The sequence below is a fragment of the Lissotriton helveticus genome, chromosome 1_1, assembly GCF_964261635.1.
Source record: "Lissotriton helveticus chromosome 1_1, aLisHel1.1, whole genome shotgun sequence".
NCBI lineage: Eukaryota > Metazoa > Chordata > Amphibia > Caudata > Salamandridae > Lissotriton > Lissotriton helveticus.
Window position 1 is genome coordinate 1,798,393,809 of NC_136057.1, and position 25,499 is coordinate 1,798,419,307.

Below are 25,499 nucleotides of genomic sequence, written 5' to 3' on the forward strand. Positions count from 1 at the left end.
CCTTCAGAAAGCAACTTAAAACTTGGATATTCGATAAGTAAAGCACCCCCCCTCCCTCAAGCGCCTTGAGACCCTCTGGGTGAGTAGCGCGCTATACAAATTTCCGAACTTGAACTTGAACTTGAACTTAGTACCACAGACCTGAGGAAGTGGAGGCTGTCATATGACCCTCGTGGACATTGTCGCCTAATATGCGCCCGGCTTCCATTATGCAGCTGTAGTGCACGTTAATACATGGCTTGGTTGTTTTGCAAGTAGCTTTGTTTATGTCTGTCACATGAGAACTGTCCACAGAGCTTGTTCTCTGCACTGTCCTGGGGTACTGTCTGCACATAATTTCCTTGGTCCAAAAACAATGTCAATTGTCATTCTGTGCTGGTCAGGTCCGAGCACCCCGACTCCACAAACTCTTGCAGCTGCTAGATAAGGTTCCGTGACAATTTTAAGTGATGTTTTCGACTCGCACGAATATGGTCGAGTCTGGTATCTAAGAACCGCAAATGACGAGTTTAGTAAGTGTGCGCAGTTTCGCTGTGCTAACTTAAACCGTTCGTTTGATATGTGGGTTTTTCATCTGTACCCACGGGTTCCATCTTAGATACGGCATCCATTTTGTCTCTTGCCCTCAAGTAGCCAGCGAACGGACACTGTCCGCTTCGTCACCCTGGGACTCTCAGGATATTTGTGGAAGACACATGTACTTTGTAAATATCTTTTACGATGAGGGGGATGATACTGTAAGGCAGATGGCCCCGCTCGAGGCTCATCTTGCCGTCCGGTTTATTGTCTCAGCCGTGCATCTCATTAGGCCCGTCCCTTTGATGCCTGTATCTCGTGTTTCCCGATACCTCCCCTTTCACACTCTTTTCAATCCCCCACTGTCTCCATCTTCCTCTGCACCTGTCCTTGTCCCTATTTCGATCTGTTTTACTGCCGATTAGAATTCACTAATGTTGGGAAGATGGGTTTTTACAGTTGGGAACCGCCATATGTTTCCGCACTTATGTTCCGGACCTTATGTGTACCAAAGTGACCAAAGCGACCCCTCTGGGGGATAATTATGGGAACCAGGTTGTAAACTTTTGTGTACCATGTTGTCCTATGAGTTAATTTTGTATAAAAGGAGCGATCCACAGAACCAATTTGAAGCAGTCTCCCCAAGTTGCACGTGTTGTACTTGTTGTGACTTCTGTGTTCCCTGCAGTAAATAAACCTTGAATCTTTGACGCCGAAGGAAGTGTCCCGTGTCTCTGTAGTTTGTGCGCCGAAACAGGTATCCCATGAAGGTTATAGGTGTTGTTCCCTGGCACCGCTGGTACTGTTAAAAAGTCCAGTCCTTCAGTTGGCGCCCAACGTGGGGCGACTTCAGCGGTACCGGTCCGGTCCAAAGCCTGATGATCGTGAGGAACTTCGTGTGAAATCTCCGAGGGAAGGTGCACCCCGCTTCATCGATCCTGTTGTCGAAATAAGTGGCCCGAAGTTTTTCCCTGCGAAGATTCCCGCCTCCTGACGGCTGCAACGGACCGATGCCCTGACTGTCGACCTGTCTTCGACGCCCGGCGTAGACCTTATGTACAAGCGAGACGATAGACGGGCCTTCCTGGTGACGCCATTGAAGTTCTGAGTTAAGTATTTGTGGGTCGCTCCCAGTCCTTAGTGGTTGTTCTAGCTTTTTGAAAGCTTTGTGGTTAGCCTTTAAGGCTTTGTGGTAATAGCTCACTGAGCTTTGTAACAGCCTCCTCAGGCTTTGTGGTTAGCTCTCCGAGCTTTGTAATAGCCTTAAGGCTTTGTTGTATTGCATGGTTCCATTGCATTTGTGGTTCTTAGTATTGGTTCTTAGTATTATTTGACAGTTGCAATTGCCAAAAACCGAGGGTTTTGACTTACACGAGGTTTTATTGCTTCGGTAATCCTTGAAGTTTGATACTAGGTTAGTGTGCACGATGCCTAGCCATAGTGATTTGTTTCGTATTTTCAAATGTTGCGCAATGGATTCCCGGTTGGAGGACTCGTGTCCGATACCTCCAGTTGGAACTCCGATACATGATCTATATAGTCGACATGGGGTGGGTCCTATAATCTATAATGATTACTGGATCCGCTATACAAAGAAAGACGGTGACCTTAGATGGCCACCACACGGAACTTTTGAACTTTCGATTTTAGATAATCTTGAGGCTAAATTATTTTTAAAGAAAGCTAGGCCAGCTATGTTTGATTCCTTTCGGATATGGCGTAAAGAGGCCAAACAGAAAGAAATCAAACAACTTAAAAAGGATAAAAAGCAAGAGTTTGTTCCGATAATGCAAGCTATAAAAGAATGTAGACAAGACAAAGAAGAAAAAGATATGGAAATCGCTACTAGATTGCATCACATGAAAATAGATAAATGTTACCCAGTTTTACCGAATAATCTAGAAAAGAAAGAAGAAGATTTGAAGGAGGATTCCTTGTTATCATACTTGATGAAATCACCACCTCCTTATGTACAGGGGGCTACTGCTCCTGTAGTTCCTCCTATAGCTCCTCCTGTTGTTCCTCTTGTTGCTCCAGCGGCTGCGGGCCAGCCCGCTGTTAACCCTACGTTTGTTCCACCACCTGTCCTCGTTCCTATTGCTCCTGTACCTGTACCTTTGCAGACTGTTGTTTCTGCTACTCCGACTATCTTGTCCGTTCCTACTATGCCTTCCTTCACCTCCAGTGTTGTGGCCCCTGTTTTTCTTTCTCCTTCTGTTCGTAAGCGTGTTCCTAACTCTGTTGCTACTCTTTATTCACCTCTTTCTGGTCCGTTATTTTCGTCTGATTCATCAGACACTCCTCAGAGACGGAGTCAGATCCCTAGTGGTAGGGAGAAAGAGACGTTAGTAACAATGGCACATAAGTGGATAAGACATCCTGCTAATTACACTCCACGTGTAGTCTTTGATACGTTTTCTCAGTTTAATGAGCCTTCGCAGAGATTCGTATTTGAGGAAATGTGTAACTTTTTGAGAGAAGAATGGTACAATAATGATGTAGATGATGTACCGTCCGACATAATTGAACTCCAGAGTCACTTTTCGAACGGTATGATTATAGGAGACGATGTACGACGTGCCGTGGAACGCTTATTAGCATTCAGACCCACAGCACATTCTCGGGTGTCATTAGATGATACCACTGAGAACTGGAAAGCGGTTCCTGGTCAGTATCCCATGAGAGAAGTCCCGCCACTGTGGGTGCCTGGAGATCCGCAAGCTAACCCTGCGGTTTTACCACATTTTCGAAGGGTGTGGATACATCTTCCATGGAAACGATCGGAAGTTTTGCAAGTGAAGCAATCCTTACCCGATCCGCGTAAAAATCCGGCTGGTTATTATAAGGAGTTATCACAACTAATAGAAGCTTCTATTATGAATATTGCCGACATCGACATGTTGTTTGGCAATGTTGTACCGCAACCAGTTTGGGCTAAAATTCGTCAAGCCAATCACGCAGCTGAATTAGGGGGTGATTGGGCTGCACTACTAGCAGCTGATGCATTACAAGTTGGTGGGGCTAAACCTGAACAGTTGATCTTGGATTTGCCTCAGAAAATCATTACGCTCATGAAAACTCTCATGCCAGCGATGAAGGTGAACTGGGATAAGTTATCAGCTTGTAAGCAAAAGAAAGACGAGAGTGTCTCAGATTTCTTTACAAGGTTTGAGGAAGCGTTTGTCGACCACAGCGGCCAGGACATGGGCGCTGAGGGAGGCCAGCGGTTATTCGTTGACAAATTCGTGTCAAATTTGCTACCTGAACTAAGCAACAAATTGAAGAATTCAGAGAGTGCGTGGGCAGTTTCAACCCCTGCGCAAATACTGGCAACGGCCCAGTATTATGAGAATAGGGAAAAGGAAGAAAGTGATCGTGTAGAAAAGAAAACGAAAGAACTCAAAACAAAGGTTTTGTTGCAGCAAGCATACCCTCCACGATCAAACCAAAATGATTCGCAACAGCAGTATCGACCACGAGCACAGCCCGATAGGACACAGCCGCGCTCTGACAACTTTGATTCCAGATCTTCACTTGGGTATAATCAGTGCGCATATTGCAGGAAAGAGGGACACCTAAAATATGATTGTCTTGCCTTACGGGACCGCCTGAATGGTGTGTCGACACGTGGAAACCGTGGTGGTGGTCCTCAACAGGCACCACGTGGTAGAGGTCGTGGTTCATTCCACAATCAGAGTGATCGTTATCAAAATCAATCAGATGCAAATAATTACTTTGACCAGCGAAATGCGGGGTCAGTTCGATCTGCACAGTATAATGTGGATGATTATTACGTAGAGCACGAGACTGTTGTAAATGACCATTACTAGGACAGCCAACGACAAAGAGAGGGAGTAGTGTCAGTTCCGGTCGATCAGAGTGGGCCTTACGTTGCAGTGGCTACATCGGGTGTAGTTGAGCCTTTTCTGTTAGACACTGGTGCGACGAAAAGTTCCATCATGCATTCAAAACTCCCTGGCGCACCTTTGTCTGGCTTAACGAATGTTTCCGTCGGATTCTCTGGCGCCCCTGTTAGTAACCCAGTCTCTAATCCTTTGCCTCTTATGATTGGACCTTGTGAGCTAACCGCTCCACTGATTCTATCTACAGGTTGTGGTGAAAATCTTTTGGGTCTGGATTTGTTGAAACGATTATATGCAACATTGTATTGTTCCCCCGAAGGAGTGGAACTTACATTGGGACGGAGAGTGATCTCTCCCATGTATTTATCGGTTGATAAATTCCCACCGGAATTGAGTTCCCTCCCTGCGTCTCTATGGGCCACAGGTCCCAATGACGTGGGCCTGTTAGACATTCCACCCTATGTGATTCAATTGAAACAAAATGCGCGATTACCGCGTTTACCTCAATATCGTATTTCTCTGGAGGGCGAACGAGCACTGTTAGCAATCATTCATGATCTCATTGGAAAGGGTGTTGTTGAAGAAACTCGTGGAAATGTATGTAATAGCCCTGTATTGCCAATTTTGAAACGAACTGACCCAACTAAACCTCCTGTGTATCGTTTTGTTATAGATTTGAGAGAGGTAAATAAAATAGTAGTTCCACAATTTCCTGTGGTACCTGACATTACAGCTTTATTAACAATGATTCCGGCATCTGCCTCCTGGTTCACAGTGATCGATCTAAAGAATGCTTTCTTTAGCATCCCAATTGCAGAGGAAAGTAGAGACCTATTTGGATTCTCATTAGGAGGTCGCAGTTTTAGGCTAAAACGCGCTCCACAGGGCTACTGTGAGAGTCCGTCAATCTACAGCCAAGCACTTAAAGGTCAGCTTGATGCCTTTGTATTACCAACGGGTGCAGCTTTGATTCAATACGTGGATGATCTTTTAGTGGCAGCTGATACAGAAGCTATTTGCAAAACGGCTACAGTATCATTGTTGTACTATCTACATGACTTACACCACAAGGTATCGCCTTCAAAGCTACAGTATTGTTGTCAAGAAGTTAGCTATCTAGGTCACTTATTGTCAAAAGAAGGGAGAAGGTTGACCCCAGAAAGAATTGCAGCGATTTCCCGAATGACTGTGCCAAAAACCCAAAGAGATGTTCGTGCCTTTTTAGGTATTACGTCCTACTGCAGACAATGGATTCCAAATTTTTCATTGTTGGCGAAACCATTGATAGCCCTTACATGCAAAGACGTTTCATCCCCAGTACCTTGGTCTGAAGAATGTCAGAAAAGTTTTTCTGAATTGCGTGATGCGTTGTGTTCGGCTCCTGTGTTGGGCACTCCTGACTACAGTAAGCCATTTACACTATACGTTCACGAGAGGGATGGTTGCGCGTTGAGTGTTTTGACACAACCTTTTGGTGGTAAGCAACGCCCATGTGCCTATTTTTCTTCGACTTTAGACCCAGTAGCAAGAGCCTTGCCAAGTTGCTTAAGGGCAACAGCGGCAGCTGCGGCGTCCATTCGACAGTCCGCAGGTCTAGTCATGGATAATATGCTCACAGTAATGGTTCCGCATGCAGTCGACACTCTATTGAACCGAACGAAAACTCAACATCTGACGAGCGCAAGATTGTCTGGATATGAGTTGACGTTGCTGGCCAGTCATATACGGATAAAACGGTGTAATGTGTTGAATCCAGCAACGTTGCTGCCGATCGACACAGAATCAAGTGATGAAGCAGTACATGACTGCTATCTCAAAACTGAAGAGGAAACTAAGGGTCGCATTGACCTAAAAGATACTCCATTGACAGATCCCGATGGTACTTTGTATGTGGATGGTTCTTGTTTCAAGTTACCGAATGGTGATGTGACAACTGCATATGCTGTAGTTACATTGAGAACGATTGTGGAAAGCGCAATGTTAAGTCAGAATTCGGCTCAGGCTGCTGAGTTAACTGCTTTGGCGAGAGCGTGTGTGTTGTCTAAAGATAAACGGGTGAATGTGTTTACAGATAGCCAGTATGCGTTTGGTGTGGCACATAGTTTTGGACGACTGTGGAGAGAGAGAGGATTCCTTACGTCACATGGTACGAAGATTCAACATGGCCAGCTTGTAAATGATCTTTTGGATGCACTTACGTTGCCTAAGCAAGTGGCAATTGTTAAATGTAGTGCGCATCGTAAGGTGACGGATGATGTTGGTCGTGGTAATGCGTTTGCGGATGAGACTGCTAAGGAGACTGCCCGGAACCTTAGCACTCGAATGTATGTGACGAGTTCGGTTAGGTGGCCTGCAGAATCAAGTATGTGTGAAAACACTATCGAGAGTGTGAAAGCAATTCAGAATGAGGCCACCGAGACTGAAAAGGCGAAGTGGAAAGAAAGTACGGGAAAGTTGGATGCGAATGGTTGTTGGACTGACTTATCGGAACAGAAAAGATGGATGTTGCCTGATGCATATGTGCTGGCTGTTGTGACTATGACACATGGGTTAGCACATATTAGCGCGAAAGGTATCTGTAAATTGCTGTTTCCTGTGTGGAAGAATGATGGTATTACGAAATGTGCTGAACGCTTGGTTAAGAATTGTATGGTGTGTTTGATGCACAATCCTGGTAAGGGCACTCCCACTCCACCTGGCCATTTTGCTCCTCCTGCGTACCCTTTCGAAGTTATCCAGTTAGACTTTATCCACATGGAGAGATGTAATAATTTGAAGTATGTGCTGGTTGTGGTGTGTGCATTTTCTAGGTGGATTGAGGCCTACCCCCTTAAGGATAATACGGCTTTATCCACGGCAAAAATTTTACTCAAAGAGTATTTTTCCCGCTACGGAATGCCTCGGGTTGTGTGGTCAGACAACGGAAGTGAGTTTGTTGGGAACGTGATGAAGAGTGTGTGTCGCGGGTTAGGGATTGTACAGAAATTTCATAGTGCCAATCATCCTCAGTCAGCCGGTTTGGTTGAAGGGTACAATGGCACCCTTAAACAAAAACTAGCAAAGATTCAGGCTACGACAGGTCTTTCGTGGCCTGACGCTTTACCCTTAGCATTACTGTCAACAAGGGCAACTGTACACTCCCGAGTAGGGCTCAGTCCCTATGAAATAGTGTTCGGTCGCCCTGCCAATGTTTGGGGGGTCCCTAGACCGGGTGCCTTTTGTGATCTTGAGTATCCAATGTTGATCGATTATCTTCATGACTTGACTGCTAAACTGAGGTTAATTCACCAACAGGTTCACGAAGCATTGCCGACACAGACGGAGGGTCCAGGCCACCAGCTCCAGCCCGGAGATTGGGTGGTAACGCGGAATTTTTCGCGCAAGAACAATTTGGATCCCAGGTTCACTGGACCCTATCAGGTCCTCCTTGCCACGAGAACTGCAGTTCGTCTTGAGGGGCGGAAAAATTGGGTGCATGCCACCCATACCAAGAAAGTCCCCATTCCGTTGCCAGCAGACTCGTGGGTGAGGAAAGGCATTGCATCAACTGAAACCGAAAGATTGTCGGCGTTTGTACCTTTCAGCGACGCACAACCTGTCGGAGAATCCTCAGTGCAGCAAAAAGGCATTATTGAACACTTGTCATCAGAAAACTCAAGACCAGAACATTCAGCTGATCAACAGGGCGTTGTCCCTTCAACGGATCTTTTGTTTAACGAACAGACACGTCCTGGGAAAACCCGATATTTTTGGAGATCCAGCACTAAAGACTAATAAAAAACCCCGTTCTGTCCCTTGACAAATGCATTACCCCGTTTTCCATGATCAGTTTGAACACTCATTCTATTGTAATTATTTTGTACATATTCATTGAGCTTTGTTCCTTACATTTTTTGTTTCCACAGCTGAGAGACATTGTTTTCATATATATATATTTGTGAAATAAAGACCGTAGGGCCGCGCGTGTACTTCCTCCTGGTTAGTAGGTCTTGACGCTAGGTTAAAGACCGTCGGTTCCTGGGAACTCCTAGGAATTGACTATTGCTACACAGAACGAAGTGCGTCAAGAAACGTTGCGGACGGTCATAGGGAATGGCATTTTCGAAGCTGATGGACTTGGAAAGAGCTCAAGCACAAAGATTCAAGCTGCAGCAACTCAGTCGTACCAAATGTTTTGTGTTCCAAATATTCGTACTGTTTGTGACTGTTTCTGCGTTATTAGCGGGTGGAGTGTATTACACAATGTCTTACTTCTTGCCTTCTACTATACCTACTCTTACCCCTGACCTTAAACTCACCTCCACTGTTTCTCCTCATTCTTTTCACATTTTACCTGAACACGAGCAGGCTAGACGTGCAGAATTCCGCAACAATTCCTTTATTCAGCTCCTTCATCAGCATCAGTTAGTGGTTAACACTACTAATTGTTGGGTGTGTGGGTTGATGCCACATACTACGGATAAGGGAATTCCATATCTGGTGTTACCGTATAGCTCCCAAGGGTCTGCTCGAGCATTTCAAACAATGTTTCGAAGCGCACTGGGTTTCCACCCCATTCGAGAACCACGTTCCCCCTACTCTGGTCCTACCTCGTACCAAAAATCTTTGTCTATAGCAATAGAGGATTTAGATAGCGATATCTATGATCCCTCGCTTATCTCTGAAGAAGAGGTACAAGCCTATAGGGTCCTAAGTAGAGGCGAATATAGTGTGTTCACTGGTGAAAAACAGCTTAAAAGCTCGCCTCCGATATGGGTCGTACCCCACACTGGCAATTTTTGTTTAATAGGTCGCGGCCGTAGATCGAAATCCCGACTTGGAGAGAGTGCTTGCACTGAAAATTATATTTTGCCAATGGTCTCGTCCCCTGTATTTATGGCTGCCAAGGGTACATACTTTATTTGTCATGATCGTGCGTATGCTTGATTGCCCTCTGACTTCATGGGCTCATGTTTTATCGCAAACTTGTTGCCTCCGACATTTACTGTAGATGCAGATTATCACAAAACTAGAGTTGTGAGAGGCGTAATTAGCAAAGAGGATACTGCCGGTCAAGAGGCAGGAGACTTTTTCAAGGGTTTCCTCCCATTTTGGGGACCTATGGTTAATAGTAGGAACCTAAGACAGTTGACTCGAGTGGTGGAATCGACAGCTAATGTTACTGCCAGTGCCCTTGGTAATATCACCACAGAACTTCAGGCGGATAGACTTATGACGTTACAAAACCGTATGGTTTTAGATGTGATCTTAGCAGATCGAGGTGGGGTATGTAAGGTGATCCATTCGAGCTGCTGTATTTTCATTCCTGATAACGCTCCGACTGTCTATCAAGCCATTTCGAAGTTGCATAAGATCTCCGAATCCATACACGTGGATGTAGGGGATTGGACGCTACTTGGATGGTTTTGGGGCCTGATGTCGACTTGGGGTTGGAAAATTCTGACGATCATTGGAGTCGTTGTAGTGTTCCTGTTCACGTGTTGCCTTTGCGTGCAGTGCGGTCCTGCCTTATGTGGCCTCTGTGCTACAACGTGTATGAGACAGCCACCTGTTACCAAAGGGTCTCGGTTGGACAGAGCTATGCTACAGCAACATCTCGAGGGTCTGATGAATATCGAATATGATTCCGACTAGTGCTTGCCTACATGAGGGCAAAAGGAGCGTCTGAGGTTCCGTGACAATTTTAAGTGATGTTTTCGACTCGCACGAATATGGTCGAGTCTGGTATCTAAGAACCGCAAATGACGAGTTTAGTAAGTGTGCGCAGTTTCGCTGTGCTAACTTAAACCGTTCGTTTGATATGTGGGTTTTTCATCTGTACCCACGGGTTCCATCTTAGATACGGCATCCATTTTGTCTCTTGCCCTCAAGTAGCCAGCGAACGGACACTGTCCGCTTCGTCACCCTGGGACTCTCAGGATATTTGTGGAAGACACATGTACTTTGTAAATATCTTTTACGATGAGGGGGATGATACTGTAAGGCAGATGGCCCCGCTCGAGGCTCATCTTGCCGTCCGGTTTATTGTCTCAGCCGTGCATCTCATTAGGCCCGTCCCTTTGATGCCTGTATCTCGTGTTTCCCGATACCTCCCCTTTCACACTCTTTTCAATCCCCCACTGTCTCCATCTTCCTCTGCACCTGTCCTTGTCCCTATTTCGATCTGTTTTACTGCCGATTAGAATTCACTAATGTTGGGAAGATGGGTTTTTACAGTTGGGAACCGCCAAATGTTTCCGCACTTATGTTCCGGACCTTATGTGTACCAAAGTGACCAAAGCGACCCCTCTGGGGGATAATTATGGGAACCAGGTTGTAAACTTTTGTGTACCATGTTGTCCTATGAGTTAATTTTGTATAAAAGGAGCGATCCACAGAACCAATTTGAAGCAGTCTCCCCAAGTTGCACGTGTTGTACTTGTTGTGACTTCTGTGTTCCCTGCAGTAAATAAACCTTGAATCTTTGACGCCGAAGGAAGTGTCCCGTGTCTCTGTAGTTTGTGCGCCGAAACAGGTATCCCATGAAGGTTATAGGTGTTGTTCCCTGGCACCGCTGGTACTGTTAAAAAGTCCAGTCCTTCATAGAGACCACGTGTGAGACGAGAGAGACACAGCACAAGTGATGCACATTTCACCATCTATAGGCTGAGGAATGGGTTCTGCTGACAGAGCCCATAGGTCTTTGGACATTTTATACAACTTCTTCAAGCAAGGGGAGGAGGGATAGGCTTGTAGGTCTTCCTCCAGAAGGCTTATTGAAATGACATCTTACTTCATGATATATGGACATGTTACTATGCTAACTGTTTTTGTACTAATGCATTTCTCAACTTGTCGTGGCACGTATACTGCATGTTCACTGTCAGTGAGTAGGAGAGCTAGTGAGGCACTATAGCTATTAGGTCTAGTGCTTCTGGATGCTTAGGTGGTAGGATGTCTCAGTTCCTGCCTGCCTAAGTCCTATAATCCTGCGCATAGTTCTGTACGTGGACAAAAAATCCTGCAATAATCCTCAAAGTTTGGGAGACAACAGCAAAACACACAGACATAAGTCATTGTTGATCAAAGTTAACTTACACTCAATTCAATAGCTTTATTCGACAGGTATGTCATAAAAGCACAACATAAACATTACAACATACAAATTAAAATACATAAATATTCCAGACCTAAAAACATTTTAAGAAGATATTAAACATTTGAAAACTGCCGAATAAAAGAATGTAAAATTGTTTTTTAAAATATACAATTTCATAAAAATCGCCATTGAGCCGCCAGCATTTCATAACTCCAGTTTATTACCAATGATACGGAGTAACATTAGTGATAATCATTTGGAGGGGCCTGGGAAAAACGCCCTAGATCGGATAGACCAGGCCCAACCCAAAAACTTGGCCATTGCGATTGATATTGGTAGTGATGGATCAGGACTCTCAACGCCTCTTCACGCCTGCTAAAACCTAATAGCTTGCAAATGGGTATAACCCACATAAAACAAGGTTTCTTATATAATGGACAAAAAACAACAGGTGACTGATCGTTTCTTGTCTATCTTGGCACCTTGGACATACATTCTCGATGGCCCCTGGCCATTTGCTAGTGAATGCCCTAACAGGAAGGGTACCAACCCTCAACTGGAAGTATAACTTCCTGTCAAAAGGTTTCTCAATGACGTCCCAGTACTGTTCTAATGCCGGCCTTGACTTAAATTCTCGGAACCGGCCTGTCAAATGCTTTACTGAACCACTAGAACATGCTGTAACCATTATCATATCCCACTACATCTCCTTCAGAATCTTCTTTGAGGGAAAAGGAGCGTTAAGGGGATCATTCCATAGTTCACTCAGGCCCAGGTTCACCAACAACGGCCTAATCTCTCTCAGCCATTTAACCTTATCGAAGCGATGTGCATCCATTACATCTTTGAGACCCATGGCATAATGCGATAGTTCGGCCGTACACCACAGTCTTCCCAATATAAGAGGGGGCGAAGTTTCGCTAAATCCATTATCGCTTTCCTGCCCAGGTCTAGCAGTAACGGGCGCATAGGTGTACTTTTTGGAACACTGGTAACCTTTCGCAAAAATGAGTTTTCAGCTGCAGTTAGGGTGGATAAGTTCGTAAACCCCCAGAGCGGAGCATAAAACCTTCATGCCATAGATCTCCATCAATGGGCTGATCGGTTTGGAGAGGGAGGATTTGAATTTAGCTGCAAGGATCCCAGCCTGTTGTTTATGCTTTAATGTGGCCACATCAATTTGGTTTGACCACCTCATGTCTGCCTGTAGCATAACTCCCAGATAGGTGAAGGCATCGACTTTTTCGAGGGGAGCATTGTTCATATATACCTTGCCCCGAAATGATCTATGTTCATTAAAAGACATGAACTTTGTCTTTGCCGTGTTGATTACTAGGACCCGATTGGAACAGAAGTCCTCAAACCTGCTCAAGGCTTTTTGCAGACCACTGGGTGTTTTGGCGATAATCAGAGTGTCGTCCGCACACATGAGGATAGGGATATGTTCTTCCGCCAGCATAGGGGCATCGGAGGGGACCACCGAGAGGAAATCGGCCACCGCGTTTACGAAGAGTGAGAACAAGCACGCATCCCTGGCACACTCCCCTGTTCACGGCAAATGACTCGGTAACCTCACCCCTGGCCCCCCTCAATGGAAGTAGTTGGTGATGAGCTGTTGACGCTGGTCAAGGGCTTCTTCCTCGCCACTATCATCGTCACTGGGCATGTGTGGGTTTTGAGCGGGGGCTGCTGCTGCTCATCATCGTCAGTAACCAGGGGTGTCTCTTTGTGCAAGGCCAGGTTGTGTAGCATGCAGCAGGTGACTACTATCTGGCACACCTTCTGTGGTGAGTAGAGACGTACATCACCACTCTTGATCAGGCACCTAAATCTAGACTTCAGAAGTCTGAACGTGCGCTACACCACACGACCTGACCTCCCAAGGGCATCATTGTAGTGGACATCCGCGGGCAGAGCTGGATTCCTCAGTGGGGTCATCAACCATGGACGATTTGGATACCCTGAGTCACCTAGTTGTGAGGAACACAGATAAACAATGTAATCAGAATCTGTGAGGAGAGCAGCATGTCACACATACATCAAAGTCATTGACACAGCCCACTCACCAACAAGCCAGGCACGCTCTGGGTGCAGATTTGCTATCAATTGTGGTATGCTGCTGTTCCGCAAGATGTATGAGCCATGTGCCGAACCAGGATACTGTGCACAAAATTATGAAATAATCTGATCCTACTGGCATACCACTTGCACATTAATGGAGTGGTGATGTTTGAGGTTGCGATAAATCATTTCACGTGCCTGTGGTGGAACTAGGGCAATGTGAGTACTGTCAATGGCCACCACAACATTAGGGATGCCGCCCAGATGATAAAAATCCCCCTTCACAGCTGCCAATTCATTCCTCCTTGGAAAGTGGACATAGCTATCCTTGTATACCATCAATGCAAACAGGTGCTATGCAACACCATGCTGAACATTGGCTGGGACATCCCACCTGCGCTGGACACGGTGTACTGGAAAGACACAGTGGCGAAGAAATGCAGTGCAGCCATCACTTTGACTGTAGCAGACAATGTAGCCGGATATGTTCTGTTTGCCTTCAAATGGGGCTCCAAATGAGCACATAACTCTCGCAGTGTGAGGCAGTCCAAACTGAATTTTCAGATGATGTCGATGTGCTCCATCGTCACCAAGTCTGGGACAGGTCGGAAGATAGCTGGTCTCCTCCTATGTACTCTGGAAGAGTAGACATGCATGAGATGAGTTAAAGATGAGATGTGGTAAATAGCTTCACCATTGACTCACACAATCACAACATTGACAGTACTGTTGGACACGTGAAATGCACAATTGACATGCATAAAGACCTAGATTTTCCTCACTCACTCGACATAATGACTACTATAACATCAGTAAAAAGTCGATGTGTATGGCATGTTGTACACTGCTACATCAAGTTTGAGCTGCCCTGTGGATAGATGGCACAACACTTGTGTTTACCAGCATCAATGCTGAGTAGCATGTAGCATGTAGCTGCTGTCACTGAACGGCCTCAAGCTTTAGTCCCACAATTCACAACAACATTACAGAATGTGGGCAGTGAGTGTCAGCTGGATAACAATACATGAACATACATCAAGGTGGACGGACAAATATGAACATTATGGGTTCAGCCCATCGGGACTGTGTGAGGAGTTTGCGTGACTGACATTGCTATTTTCACCTGAATGATGCACAAATACACATGGATTGTGAATACATGCACACATGGCTGAAAATGACGGATGATATCTGGCAGAGCGAAGTTGATTTTTTTAACACATGTGCAGTCCTATGACGTGTGTGATAACATTTACAGGAAATAACAGCTAGGCACACTGCATGCCACACCAGTACGTCTGTTGAAAGTGCCAGAGATTACAAGTATGTCTAATTTACAGACAATGGACACCTCGGATTGTCAGCCTACATCACTGGCCCTTCAAAAGACGACATATGGCCAAGGAATTGCAAGTCAAATAGCAAGGGATTACAAACAGTGTTCACGGGTTGGATGTTTTATTACACAACATTGGTACAGTATGAGAGGCCTTTGTCCTTTTGTGACTCCTTAACTCATTTCAGTCCATGCAGGCCACGAGGCATGACAAAGAATGTGATTTCACTCTCCTTTTCTTGCACATGCCATGTGTGTGGAGACGTGACTCACAGGTCAGACTCCACGATACCTTAACAGGGTGCACAATTCACTTTGGCAAATGTTTTGGGATGTGTGATGCAATTTGCATGGCGACAATGCAAATGCAGATTGTATATACAGTCGCGGTAGCTGGCATCCACAGCTATAACGCGCATTGGCCCCAAATGAATGATGCAGGATTGCAGTCAACGCTTCCTGACCACTGCGGTGTGGCACCGCCTATGCGAATGAGCCGTCAGCTAATGGGAGTAGTTTGCAGCTTAAGTTTTTGAATGTCGCGGTGTGCGCACTATGCAACTGCGGGGCCCAGCATTTGCCCCAATTGCCTTCAGGAGCCCGGAATATGTCACTCATGTAAAATGGGTGGGCCTCGCACATTGCCGTTGGCAGGTTGCAGCATACATCGTGGATCCGGCCCTGCCTGCACGCCTGCTGCGAGTTGCTGTTGTACCGGAGTTGCATGCGTGGAGATGTTTTGGATGTACCTCTGCTGTGCAGCGCGGGGGCGTCTTATATGCTGGTGATGCATCAGGTAGTGAAAATAACAAAAAGGGATCGATTGGATTCGTCCTCCCTGGCTAAGTATGTATAAACAACAAGAATCCACCAATAGCTGTTAGGTGTTCCCTACAATGGTGGGGAGCACATTGTGTTTTTAAAATACCCCTCACACACCAAAAGGACCTTTGGTGTCATGCTTCATCATTGGGGGACTTTGCACCCCTCTACGGGATGCGGCGTGCTACTACCTACGACTACGCGGGAGCACTTATTTCAATGACTATGCGTGGAGCGTGTGAGGGTTGGATATAAGTGAGTGGTGGGGTTATAAGTGAGTGATAAAGTTAAAAGTGAAAATGGACAGGAACCTGCAAACCTGGCAGAGATGCCTGATATGCAATTATGCAGGTGAGAAAAGGATGTTGAATTAGTGGTGGAGTGAGTGAGAGTAAATACTGATTACAAAGTGACCCTTATCATACCCTGGGAATTCCTGGCTGTTGGCTTGTCTACCTGAATAGGTGGCTGTATGTTTTTAACAGGCAGGTTAGAACCATGGCATCAATATGGTGACCACCTATCTGCATTGCCCAGAATCGCACCAGGACACCCTTGGGTAATCACACGCCTCAGAAATATTTAAGAGTGCAAGGTGCATTTTCTTACTTTCTTTTCCTTGCTCGCAGCCTTTTTCACTTCAGGTGAGGCGAAGATACCGCAGGGGGTGCTGGGAAATGTGGAAGCCAGTCATATTTCTTTCACCATCTCTTTAAATTACTGATGCCGCAAAACGTTTTCACACTCTTGGGGATACATACTGTGTTGAGTTTCAAAGGATCCTATATTAGACTAAAGGGTCGATTCCGATTCGGGAAAAAGCACTCCGATTAGCTGTACGGAGCGTTTTTCTCGTACGAATCGTACACCTACAACGTCCCCGTACGCACGAGCAAATACGATCCTAACCCAAATCGCAACTCCGTACGTCTCGTACCAAACACCGTACAACTTGAAAGTACATACGGATTGTATCCGGGTGACGCGGTACGCTACGTCCGAACGTAAATAGGCCGCTCTTTACGGACCAGGAAGTACGATCCGTGTTGACGACACTCCGTACGGCCCTTTTGCTACTGATTCAGATGCTCCGATCATCACCACCTCCTTTTGTACCGCTTTTGGCCGCCATAAGTGTGGCAGGGTATGCTCAGACGTGAGTCCCTTGCTCACTTTGCCACTGGATTCAAGCAAGCCGGGCTGAAGACGGCTGGAATGCCAGAAACCGGTCCTTGGTAGCTTGTTTCCGGTCCAGGGAAGACATGGCTTGGCAGTTCGGGCTGGACTGTTCCCATGAGGCACAGGGTCAGACTGATTTGCATATAGCCATGTCTGAACTGGGATGACAGAGTGGGCTAAAGAACGGTGATGGATTAAACCCAGATCTTTTGACTGGGTGTGAGTGTTTGATTGATTCAGATGCTCCGTCCATCACCACCCCCTTTTGTACCCCTTTTGCTACGGGAGCTGAAAACAGCCGTAAAAACAGAGTCCGGCCCGAACCGCACCCCGGTACGCGACATAGACGACATGAACCCCATCGTCCGTGTCATCTCTTTCCTGTACGCCTATGACCTCGTACATAGAAACCGACGAAGGCGCAGATGGTGAGTACAACGTACCGCTACAATGGAAGTATACCTGTACGGTGCGCCCCACGCTCACATCACCATTGCAATAGTGAAACGTGCCGCATATACGCCATTAATGTCGGGGTACGTAGGGCTACATGCACGCGCATATCACCATTGCAATAGTGATACGTGCAGCACATACGCCATTAATGTCGGGGTAGGGTGCGCCACACGCTAGCCCATATAACCATTGCAATAGTGATACGTGGCGCACACACGTCTGTAATGTATGTGTACGGTGCGTCACATCTGAGTGGTGGGTGGAAAGACTCCCAGCAGTGCCCAACAGTATTGGGGGTGAGTGCAGAGGACTCCCAGCAGTGCCCAGACATAGGAGGGGTGGGTGCACAGGACTCCCAGCAGTGCCCAGACATAGAAGGGGGGTGTGGATATGACTCCCAGCAGTGCCCAGACATAGGAGGGGTGGGTGCAGAGGACTCCCAGCAGTGGCCAGACATGGGAGGAGGGTGTGCGTAGGACTCCCAGCAGTGCCCAGACATAGGAGGGGTGAGTGCAGAGGACTCCCAGCAGTGCCCAGACATAGGAGGAGGGTGTGCGTAGGACTCCCAGCAGTGCATAGACATAGGAGGGGTGAGTGCAGAGGACTCTCAGCAGTGCATAGACATAGGAGGGGGGTGTGGATATGACTCCCAGCAGTGCCCAGACCTAGGAGGAGGGTGTGCGTAGGACTCCCAGCAGTGCCCAGACATAGGAGGGGTGGGTGCAGAGGACTCCCAGCAGTGCCCAGACATAGGAGGAGAGTGTGGATATGACTCCCAGCAGTGCCCAGACATAGGAGGAGGATGTGCGTAGGACTCCCAGCAGTGCCCAGACATAGGAGGGGTGAGTGCAGAGGACTCCCAGCAGTGCCCAGACATAGGAGGGGGGTGTGGATATGACTCCCAGCAGTGCCAAGTCATAGGAGGGGGGTGTGGATATGACTCCCAGCAGTGCCCAGACATCGGAGGAGGGTGTGGATATGACTCCCAGCAGTGCCCAGACATAGGATGAGGGTGTGGATATGACTCACATCACTGCCCAGACATAGGAGGGGTGAGTGCAGAGGACTCCCAGCAGTGCCCAGACATAGGAGGAGGGTGTGCGTAGGACTCCCAGCAGTGCCCAGACATAGGAGGGGGATGTGGATATGACTCCCAGCAGTGCCCAGACATAGGAGGGGGGTGTGAATATGACTCCCAGCAGTGTCCAGACATAGGAGGAGGGTGTGGATATGACTCCCATCAGTGCCCAGACATAGGAGGTGTGGGTGCGTAGGACTCCCAGCAGGGCCCAGACATAGGAGGAGGGTGTGCATAGGACTCCCAGCAGTGCCCAGACATAGGAGGGGTGGGTGCGTAGGACTCCCAGCAGTGCCCAGACATAGGAGGAGGGTGTGGATATGACTCCCAGCAGTGCCCAGACATAGGAGGAGGGTGTGCATAGGACTCCCAGCAGTGCCCAGACATAGGAGGGGTGGGTGCGTAGGACTCCCAGCAGTGCCCAGACATAGGAGGAGGGTGTGGATATGACTCCCAGCAGTGCCCAGACATAGGAGGGGGGTGTGGATATGACTCCCAGCAGTGCCCAGACATAGGAGGAGGGTGTGGATATGACTCCCAGCAGTGCCCAGACATAGGAGGTGTGGGTGCGTAGGACTCCCAGCAGTGCCCAGACATAGGAGGAGGGTGACGATATGACTCCCAGCAGTGCCCAGACATAGGAGGGTTGAGTGCAGAGGACTTTCATCAGTGCCCAGACATAGGATGAGGGTGTGGATATGACTCCCAGCAGTGCCCAGACATAGGAGGAGGGTGTGCGTAGGACTCTCAGCAGTGCCCAGACATAGGATGAGGGTGTGGATATGACTCCCAGCAGTGCCCAGACATAGGAGGGGTGAGTGCAGAGGACTCCCAGCAGTGCCCATACATAGGAGGAGGGTGTGGATATGACTCCCAGCAGTGCCCAGACATTGGAGGGGTGAGTGCAGAGGACTCCCAGCAGTGCCAGACATAGGAGGAGGGTATGCGTAGGACTCCCAGCAGTACCCAGACATAGGAGGGGTGAGTGCAGAGGACTCCCAGCAGTTCCCAGACATAGGAGGGGGGTGTGAATATGACTCCAGCAGTGCCCAGACATAGGAGGAGGGTGTGCGTAGGACTCCCAGCAGTGCCCAGACATAGGAGGGGTGGGTCCAGAGGACTCCCAGCAGTGCCCAGACATAGGATGAGGGTGTGGATATGACTCCCAGCAGTGCCCAGACATAGGACTGGTGAGTGCAGAGGACTCCCAGCAGTGCCCAGACATAGGAGGAGGGTGTGCGTAGGACTCCCAGCAGTGCCCAGACATAGGAGGGGGATGTGGATATGACTCCCAGCAGTGCCCAGACATAGGATGGGGGTGTGAATATGACTCCCAGCAGTGTCCAGACATAGGAGGAGGGTGTGGATATGACTCCCAGCAGTGCCCAGACATAGGAGGTGTGGGTGCGTAGGACTCCCAGCAGGGCCCAGACATAGGAGGAGGGTGTGCATAGGACTCCCAGCAGTGCCCAGACATAGGAGGGGTGGGTGCGTAGGACTCCCAGCAGTGCCCAGACATAGGAGGAGGGTGTGGATATGACTCCCAGCAGTGCCCAGACATAGGAGGAGGGTGTGCATAGGACTCCCAGCAGTGCCCAGACATAGGAGGGGTGGGTGCGTAGGACTCCCAGCAGTGCCCAGACATAGGAGGAGGGTGTGGATATGACTCCCAGCAGTGCCCAGACATAGGAGGGGGGTGTGGATATGACTCCCAGCAGTGCCAAGACATAGGAGGAGGGTGTGGATATGACTCCCAGCAGTGCCCAGACATAGGAGGTGTGGGTGCGTAGGACTCCCAGCAGTGCCCAGACATAGGAGGAGGGTGACGATATGACTCCCAGCAGTGCCCAGACATAGGAGGGTTGAGTGCAGAGGACTCTCATCAGTGCCCAGACATAGGATGAGGGTGTGGATATGACTCCCAGCAGTGCCCAGACATAGGAGGAGGGTGTGCGTAGGACTCTCAGCAGTGCCCAGACATAGGATGAGGGTGTGGATATGACTCCCAGCAGTGCCCAGACATAGGAGGGGTGAGTGCAGAGGACTCCCAGCAGTGCCCATACATAGGAGGAGGGTGTGGATATGACTCCCAGCAGTGCCCAGACATTGGAGGGGTGAGTGCAGAGGACTCCCAGCAGTGCCAGACATAGGAGGAGGGTATGCGTAGGACTCCCAGCAGTACCCAGACATAGGAGGGGTGAGTGCAGAGGACTCCCAGCAGTTCCCAGACATAGGAGGGGGGTGTGAATATGACTCCAGCAGTGCCCAGACATAGGAGGAGGGTGTGCGTAGGACTCCCAGCAGTGCCCAGACATAGGAGGGGTGGGTGCAGAGGACTCCCAGCAGTGCCCAGACATAGGATGAGGGTGTGGATATGACTCCCAGCAGTGCCCAGACATAGGACTGGTGAGTGCAGAGGACTCCCAGCAGTGACCAGACATAGGAGGAGGGTGTACGTAGGACTCTCAGCAGTGCCCAGACATAGGAGGAGGGTGTGCATAGGACTCCCAGCAGTGCCCAGACATAGGAGGAGGGTGTGCGTAGGACTCCCAGCAGTGCCCAGACATAGGAGGGGTGGGTGCGTAGGACTCCCAGCAGTGCCCAGACATAGGAGGAGGGTGTGGATATGACTCCCAGCAGTGCCCAGACATAGGAGGGGTGAGTGCAGAGGACTCCCAGCAGTGCCCAGACATAGGATGAGGGTATGGATATGACTCCCAGCAGTGCCCAGACATAGGAGGAGGGTGTACGTAGGACTCTCAGCAGTGCCCAGACATAGGAGGAGGGTGTGCGTAGGACTCCCAGCAGTGCCCAGACATAGGAGGGGTGGGTGCGTAGGACTCCGAGCAGTGCCCAGACATAGGAGGAGGGTGACGATATGACTCCCAGCAGTGCCCAGACATAGGATGAGGGTGTGGATATGACTCCCAGCAGTGCCCAGACATAGGAGGGGTGAGTGCAGAGGACTCCCAGCAGTGCCCATACATAGGAGGAGGGTGTGGATATGACTCCCAGCAGTTCCCAGACATTGGAGGGGTGAGTGCAGAGGACTCCCAGCAGTGCCCAGACATAGGAGGAGGGTATGCGTAGGACTCCCAGCAGTACCCAGACATAGGAGGGGTGAGTGCAGAGGACTCCCAGCAGTTCCCAGACATAGGAGGGGGGTGTGAATATGACTCCAGCAGTGCCCAGACATAGGAGGAGGGTGTGCGTAGGACTCCCAGCAGTGCCCAGACATAGGATGAGGGTGTGGATATGACTCCCAGCAGTGCCCAGACATAGGACTGGTGAGTGCAGAGGACTCCCAGCAGTGACCAGACATAGGAGGAGGGTGTGCGTAGGACTCCCAGCAGTGCTCAGGCATAGGAGGAGGGTGTGGATATGACTCCCAGCAGTGCACAGACATAGGGGTGTGCATTTCCAACATCATACAACTACATGCCTGTATGTGTACATCCCTAACCTGTAACACTCATGATAGTTGCATATCAACACATCACTCACAGCAGTGACCTACTCCACGGAGAATAGTATCCTGTCACACACCGGGTGACACACCACATGTGGTTGTTATGTCAGATGTCAGATTCCACATGCATATCCACCCATGTAGTTTGCTGGCACCCCCCGCCCCCCTCCAGCATGACTCAATAGTGTGTAGTCATGTAACAGACCACTCAACAAATGAAGCACAAATGGAATAATAAAGTGTCATGTACATCCCGGACATGATGTGAATGTCCAGGTGGTGAAACATGTACTCCCTCATGGAAGGAACAGGGTAGAAAACCCCTAGATACAAAGCACCCAAATGTGTTTTGTGTGCACAAATTTAAAATTTTACAATCTGAATCATGAGGTCAAGGCGGATAACATTGTCATGCATAGTGTGAAAAATTATGATGGACTCCCTGAAGGCATTACTACACACCACAAACCCAAGCACAGTGAGTAGCATGGATGGCAATGACCAATTATCAGATTGCATTTGTGAGCAGCCATGGCCATTGCGCAAGTGAATGTACTAATCAATGGAAAATCCATACTAAAGTCACCACAACAATTGTGCAACTATCTGTAGTGAAGATCTCATGTGTCACTGAGGAAGGGACACTCTCTTGGATAATGTCTGTATGCAAACTGCACACACACCAATCTAGATAATTAGCTGCAACATTGGGATAGCACAGAGATACCATGGTCCACCTCATTCCCATCTGAAAAATAGACATCTTTCACAATACCAAAACATTAACATTACACCAACTTGTAGGCACGCAGCACCTAAATCAATTCCCTGAAATGCAATATTTCAGAATGAAAAATAAAATGCTTTATTCAGCGCCATAATGTAAAAGAATAAATAAATGAGTCCAGGCTCACAGAAGGCCAATGGCCAGTCCAAAATACTGTCCATAACAGTGGTGACTTTATGGAGGTTGTCACCCCAAAACTTGCCTGCACATGGTGGACTTAGAAGTCTGTGGACCCATGGGGGGCATCATCGGAGTCAGGGTCCGGCACTGCAGGGACAGGAGTGGGAAGGGTATGTGTAGTGGGTGCAGGTGGGGAGGATTCCTCCACAGTGGCAGGTGCAGTGCAAGGATGCAACATATTCAGCACTGCACACTGCTGCCAGTTCTGAAAGGCTACCACCTGAACCCGGGGACACAATGGGAGTGGAGGTAGAGGGCTGTGAGTCAGGTGTAGTGTGTCTGTGGGTGGGTGTGTGTTGTATGTCCCCTGTCCCTGTGGGTGTGCGTACATCCCTCTGAGATTGGGTGCCTGGAGGTCTGTGCTTCGACTTACGTGTGGGTATGCTGGGTGTCTCTGTTGGGGTGTGTGATCTGGTGCGTCTGCGTGTATGGTGGACAGGTACGGGAGAGGGGGATGTGGATGTGGATGGGTCAGAAGGAGTGGGGGGGATTGACGCTACAGGATGGCAAGTGCTGCTGTCAGTGTTGAGTCCATGGATGCCAAACTCCGACGTTGATCAGACATGTCAGATGACATGCCCTCCATGAATGACAACAACTTTGTCATGATTTGTGTTTGGCTATGGAGGACAGTCAGCGTTGACGCCTGACCAACTTGAATCTGCCAGAGTAGGTCCACAGACTCAGCACTGAGGGCAGCAACGAAGACAGGGGCAGGGGCTGCGGTCCCTGGGACGAAGGAGACAGGGGGCAGCACGGACTGAAGGGGCCCTAGCAACTGGGATGGTGAAGATGGGTCTGGCGGAGGAGGGGACAGACATAGTGGGTGCAGATGCTGTTGCTGCGTATTCCCCCTCCTCCTGGGAGTCCGAAGCCGAGCCATCCGCATGGTATGATGTGTCTTGCTCATGAGGTCCGGCCGCCTGGCTCCCTTCACCCTCTGTGCCATTGCCTCCCTCCGACACCTCAAAGCTGGTGGCACTGTGGCTGGGTCCCTCTGCCTGGTCCGTGCTTGTGTCTCCTCCACTTTTGGGTGATGATGCTGTTGGCAAGGAGAAAGTAAAAATATATATCAGTCACCTGTACACATCAGACATATGAGCAATAAATCATTTGGGTGCATTTCTAATCATGGCATGCATCATGAGTCACATGCCACATAACTCAGCACATATTTAAGTCTAGTACTGCGCAATAGTAATAGACACAACGCTCCTTGTATAGAAAGATACAAGTAACAGACCAGGCCACAACTTGAATGAGAGTCACAATGATGAGCCACTGTATATCAACAGGTCAGGTGTTGATCCATCACCGTTCTGTTGCCCACTCTGCCACCCCAGTCCAGACATGCTCATGTTCAAATCTGTCTGAGCCAGTGCCCAATGGGAACAGTCCTGCCCGAACTGCCATGTAATGCCATCCCTGGACCTGAAACCAGCTTTCTATCACCTCTCACTGGCATCACAGCTGTCTACAGCCAGGCTTGCGTGAAACACAGATGTGTATACAAACAAGCATGGCTGAAGACGGCAGTAATGCCAGTAAGTGGGCCCAGGAACCTTGTTTCCAGTCCAGGGAAGGCATGGCTTGACATATTTGGCTGGACTGTTCCCATGGACAGACAGATTTGCACATGACCATGTTTGAACTTGGGGGGCAGAGTGTGCAACAGAAAGGTGATGGATAAAACCCTGACCTGTTGACTGGGTGTGAGTATATGATTGGTACAGAGGCTCCCTCCATCACCACACACTATTGTGAGACTCCTCACAGGGGCATCTATCATCAGATCATACAGTTGCTAGCACATAACACACACTGGCTGTCAAGTGAAGTGGCCCACATGTCCAAAATCCAGGAAATGCCTAAGCTAATGTGCCTGGAATTGAGAATATTTAAAACATCACTGCATTGTTGACACACCCTCAACCACATGGGAAATGTGAACACAGTAGTGTGCACACCAAGACAAAACTGCGTTGCAACACCAATACATACATGTAGCCCAAATCTATGTGGAACAATCATCTCTGTGAGCCAACAACATAGCCTCTAAATCCAACAATGACAGCATTGTCCAGCATCACAGGGTAAGTGCATAGTGATGAGTTCATATCAGAAATTACATACACAGCTCACCACTGACAAGGCTGAACAGCCAGGCCCATCGCAGCTCTCCTGCACAACACCCCAATCACCCCATCAATGTCAGTGATACAGCTCAAGTTGTGAAAATTCAGTATCAGGGTATCAATAACTGTGCAGCAATTTAAATTAACCCAAGGTCACCTCGTGTGGCTGCCCATCCATATTAGTCACGAACAAAGAGCAACATATTCTTGTGAATAGGCACACACGCACTGCCCAATGTGAGTATGCACAAACCAAACTTTGTATACATGGACAGTGTGCACATGTAGCTAACACATGAGAAATACAAAGTATACCAGGGACAAAGGCCACTGAGGCAGACCCGTGCTGAACTCCATGTTGAGACTCATGATCAGTGCCGACAATTCATAAACACAGTGCACAGGTCCTGGAACAGGTAAGGTACCAACATGTGTCACAGACCTCCCTCCAACATGATGATGTGCTAACCAATATGCATACTAATTGCATTACACCCTAGGAGTACATGCGCAAAAATTAAATACTCAAAGCAGGGGAC